General features: G+C 44.1%; 1 pseudogene; it reads right to left on the bottom strand.

Moving 5' to 3' along the window:
- Window positions 1-435: 435 nt before the first annotated feature.
- LOC118529901 (DNA ligase 3-like) lies at window positions 436-4,516 on the bottom strand (annotated as a pseudogene).
- Window positions 4,517-5,505: the final 989 nt, after the last annotated feature.

Raw genomic sequence — 5,505 nt, 5'->3', positions numbered from 1 at the left:
TATCCAGAACAATTTTGAAAATTATGAGCAAATATGAAAAAGTTACAGTATTTTATTCAAGACTTAAGGGATTACTATAGTTATCTAGACATCATGGCATTAGCATAAATGAATATTAGGTCATTGGAACAGCATAGAGAATCCAAAATAGACTCTAACATATACAGTCATTTGATTTTTTTAAACTGTAAGATATTTTATTTATAGAAAGAAAAGCTTCTTTTAGAAGAAAACAACCCAGCCAATACCCAGATCTGAAAGATCTATGTAAACCAGCAGAAGAAACTGACTTCACTGACGGCACCCACAGCAACTAACTCCTGGTTGGGAAGAGATCAAGCACAGTTGGTGGGTTCTGGAAGATGCACTGCTTGAAGAAAGGCCACCGCCCCCCCCCCATCCCTAACCCTGTGAAGAAGAGGGAGGGCCACAGTCCTAGCAGGGAGCTACCAGCCTCTGCTTCCAGATACATGCCCAAATCCACTCTGGGGAGACCTGTTGAGCATCAGGGTTCTTGTCCCTGCAACCCAGTACATATGTGGCTGAGGCAATGTCAGATTCCTGCACCAGGTTCCCATCGAATGCCACAAAGGAGCAGCTGAAGTCTGGTGTGGAGGGTAGCAAGTAGAGCTGCACCGTGGTGAAGATGTCCAGCAGCACCTTTGCTTGGCACAGGGTCTCATCGGGAGCCTTCTGCTTTTCTCCCGTTTTCACAGGGGAAGGTTTTGCTGTCAGCTTGTTGCCGCCTTTGCTGTTGAGGCTACTCAGCCTCCCTCCTGCCTTCTTGGCACTGGTGGAGGGCTGCTTTGGGGAGCCTTGCAAGACCCAGCAGCCCCTGAAATACCCTTATTCTCTCCACTGCTACCCCCTGTAGTGGAATTCCCCTCCTTTCCAGTTGCCACAGTGAATTCCGCCCTCTCCTTGACAGCTGGTATAGTTCCTTGAGTTGGGACAAGTTAGTGGCAGATTTCCAATTCTTATCATCAAGGATCTGGGTACCATGAGGGAATCAGATGGAGATGCCATCAGCTCTGTGAGCCTCATATTTGGAGGACTCAGCCCCTGTGTCTTCCATGTGGCAGCTTTTTTTGAGTCTGGGACAATAATGAAGTCAGGATAGCAGATCTTGTTGATTTTCAGCCAGTTAGGTATCTTGCTGGGATCCTTGTGGATCTTCACCACATCCAGTTCCTTCTGCAGGTGGGCAAGCATCATGTCATCATGGCCTCATGCACACTTGATGACTGTGCATCACTTCTGGCTGCTTGGGTCATAGCGGCCCATGAGGAAGATGGACATCATGGCACCTTTGCTCCCATGCCCATAGAAGGCCCCAAAGCCCTTGGGTCAGCTGTGTTACCCATGGCTCACTCATTCAAATAGTCTTCCTTCACTTTTAGCCAGTGCTGCTTTCCAGGCTCATATGTATCCTTCACATCCTTCAGCTCTAGCCCTTCCAGTCCTTCTCAGATCACCAAGTTTATCATGTCAGCCAAGTCTAAAGCTTTAGGCTCTTGCTCCATTTCTGAGAACATGATCTGGTTGGGAATTTCAACCACGTTATGAAGAAACTTCCTCTCTCACACAGGCCTGTCCATCAAGCTGACATTAAAGTAGATATAATCAAAAACAAAGAGGCAGACATTAACATCCTGGAAGGCAGCTTTCTGGTGCACTCCCCAAGTCCCAAAGGGCAGTGGTTTGGCTGTCTAGTGTCATTCAGGAACACCTCAGAGTCCAATATCATGCCGTGGCTCCCACAGAAAGGCTGGGGGATATAGTCCTTAAAGTGGGCCACCTTGGGGAGCAGGACAGGCTTGAGTCTGTGACTGAAGTGGCTGAAGTGGTCCCCCTTCTTATGCACCTGGACTCGCTCCCCATGATACTTGATCTCAGAGAACATGCCATTAGGACACTTCTTCATCTGATGTTTGATGGACTTGCAGCCTGCAGCCAGCATGGGCTATACTGGCATCATCAGTGAAGCCTGTGCTCAGAGCTCATCTCTGACCTGTCTACTTCTCCACCTCCTGCTCTTTGCAGAGGACCTCCTCCACTAGGTCCTACAGGTTGCACAAGGCTTTGAAGTCTTCATAGACATTGGGTTCAAGGGCACCTAACATATGTTTTGTACCCAAGTTCATCTTCAGATCATGTTTGACCAACCTGATTATGCACTTAAGGTCATTGGCTGGACACCTGGAGGTGATGTCCTGCAGGGCCTGTTGCTGCTCATCCTCCTTGGTGAGCTTGGAGAGCTGAAAGAGGAATTCGTCCACCTTTTGAATAGTAATTACGGAGGCTCTTGGCAGTTGGGGGGAAAGACTTGCTCTGCCCAAAGAAGACTCTGATTGTCTCCGACACTTCACCCTGCTCTAGGTCTCATGCCATATCATTTGGGTTGCAGTTAAGAATGTGGCTGAAAATCTTCACAATCTACTTATTATTCAAGTTGTAAACACTTTTAATAGTAGCTGGCAGCAGCAGCTTCACTGTTAGGTACACATCACTGTGGAAACTATCTCCTGCTGAACCTTTCCAAAGGAAGTCCTGGATCATCTGGGTCTTCATGTCATAGCCAGGATTTTCAGCCACCATGGCACAAAACTTCCAAAACTCACATAGCAGACAATCCTTGTGCTTGGGGTCACATTTGCTGAGGACAGACTTGCCTTAGGGGTAGGGCTTGAGCAGGCTTCCTCAGAGTTGGGCTTGACTAAAAAGTCAGAAAATTTCTGGGGATTGGTGTTGGTGACAAATGAGACATCTGTCACTGGAGATGTCACCTGGCCAGTGGCTGTTAGCTTTGCCTGGACAATAGCTTTCTTCTTTGGTGTGCTTGTTGCCTTAGAAGACAGATCTGCAATGTGCTGGCTTATCTGTTCCTTCTCATTATCTTCCAGCTCTTCCCAGCCTTCAGCTTTGTGTGGACCTCAATATTTTTTGTGGTGGCCCGGGCCCACTCCAGTTTCTCAAACATGCATTTATTTTGTTTAAATTTATTTTATTTTATTATGTTAGTCACCATATAGTACATCATTAGTTTTTGATGTAGTGTTCCATGATTCACTGTTTTCGAATAACACCCAGTGCTCCGTGCAGTACATGCCCTCCTTAATACCCACCACTGGGCTAACCCATCCCCCCCCCCGAAACCCTCAGTTTGTTTCCCAGAGTCCATAGTCTCTCATGGTTTGTCTCCCCCTCTGATTTCCCCCCCTTCATTTTCCTCTTCCTTCTCCTAATGTCCTCCATGCTATTCCTTAATTTCCACAAATAAGTGAAACCATAAGATAATTGTCTTTCTCTGCTTAACTTATTTCACTTAGCATAATCTCCTCCAGTCCCATCCATGTTGATGAAAAAGTTGGGTATTCATCCTTTCTGATGGCTGAGTAATATTCCATTGTATATATGGACCACATCTTCTTTATCCATTCATCTGTTGAAGGGCGTCTCAGCTCTTTCCACAGTTTGGCTATTGCGGATGTTGCTGCTATGAACATTGGGGTGCATATGGCCCTTCTTTTCACTACATCTGTGTCTTTGGGGTAAATACCCAGTAGTGCAATTGCTGGGTCATAAGGTAGCTCTATTTTTAATTTTTTGAGGAATCTCCACACTGTTTTCCAAAGTGGCTGTACCAACATGCATTTAATATGATACCACTCTCTCATCACCCCTGGACTCTGAGAAGGGATGGGCACTACTTTGCTGATCTGGATACACTCTTCACAATCTTTTTCTTGCATTTTTTTTACAACCGGCCATGCCATGCTTGGCATAGTCCACACAGAACCATTCTTCAGCCATCTCACAGGGGCCACTGCAGAGTTCCACATGTGATCCTGGAACAAAAACAAGGCAGGTGACATGTGGTCTTAGATTACCTTCCTGAGGGGCGCCTGGGTGGCTCAGTCATTAAGCATCTGTCTTCGGCTCAGGTCATGATCCCAGGGTCCTGGGATCAAGCCCCGTATCGGGCTCCCTGCTCAGCTGGAAGCCTGCTTCTCGCTCTCCACTCCCCCTGCTTGTGTTCCCTCTCTCGCTGTGTCTCTCTCTGTCAAATAAATAAATAAAATCTTAAAAAAAAAAAAAAAGAAAAGAAAAAGATTACCTTCCTGAATGACAGGACAGGCTTTTTTTTCTGGAGGAGGTAGTACTCATGAAGCAGATCTATTTCTTTTTTTTTTTTTTTTAAGATTTTATTTATTTATTTGACAGAGAGAGAGATAGCGAGAGCAGGAACACAAGCAGGGGGAGTGGGAGAGGGAGAAGCAGGCTTCCTGCCGAGCAGGGAGCCCGATGTGGGACTTGATCCCAGGAGCCTGGGATCATGACCTGAGCCGAAGGCAGATGCTTAACGACTGAGCCACCCAGGTGCCCAAAGCAGATCTATTTCTGACCAATGGCTGAATTGTCTTATGTCAGGCCAATGATGCTGCTCTCGGGAAAGGCGCAGTTCTTTTCGGCTGAGTGCGTGGAGGGTTGGTGGGAAGAGGATCTTGAAAGCCATAGTGGTACAACTCATGGGATGATTGTGAGAATTAAAATGAGTCCATGGATGGGCTGAGGGGGTGGACTCGGAACTCCCTGCCTTCTCCACTCCAGTGCACACCACAGGCCTTGGACCAAGCACCCACAGGCTGCATGCACCATGTTGGTTTGTCTCAGTTATATGATTTTGATAATGGGCTTAAGGCAATTCAATGAGGAAAAGATAATTTTTCATGAATATAGATAGAAAAATGCAAAAAAAAAAAAAATAAGAGGGAGAGAAAACAACTCTTACCTCACAATAAATGTATTTATGTGGACCACAAATCTAAATGTAAGCTCTAAATGACATTGAGTTTGGTAAAGATTTTTAGGTGAGAGATGAAAAAGAAAGTGCTATAAAAAATAATCCATTTTCATCAAAATGAAATAATGTTTTTTAAAAGAAATTTAAGAAATCAAAAAGAAAAACCATAGACTGTGAAAACACATTTACAAAACATATTGAAAATGGACTTGTGTCTAGAATAAAGAACACTTACAATGCAGTAATAGTAAGAGAAACAATAAAATGGGCAAAATATTTTAATAGACACTTATCCAAAGAAAATATATAGATATAAAATAAGTACATGAGAAGATGCTTAACATCATTAGGACAATGCAAATTAAAATCACAATGAGATAACTCTACACACCCTGTAAAACAGATAAATTTGAAAAGGTTGTTGCTACCAAGTTTTAGCAAGGAATCACAGCAACAGGAATTCTCATGTAGCACTTGTGGAAGTGTTAAACAGTACTATTTTGGAAAACAGTTTGGCATTTTCATAAAAATTTAAACATGATTTTCTATATGAAATAGCCATTCCATTCGAAGGTATTTAACTAAGAGAAATAGCCAATACACCAATCTTTTTAGTTACTTTACTTGTAATAGAAACTGAAGGCAATCAAAATCCTTCAACATTGAATGGACTAACAAATTTGTATAATCTGCACAATAGT

Source organism: Halichoerus grypus, chromosome 1 (genome assembly GCF_964656455.1).
Source record: "Halichoerus grypus chromosome 1, mHalGry1.hap1.1, whole genome shotgun sequence".
NCBI classification, from domain to species: domain Eukaryota; kingdom Metazoa; phylum Chordata; class Mammalia; order Carnivora; family Phocidae; genus Halichoerus; species Halichoerus grypus.
This window is presented reverse-complemented; position numbering and strand designations above follow the sequence as displayed.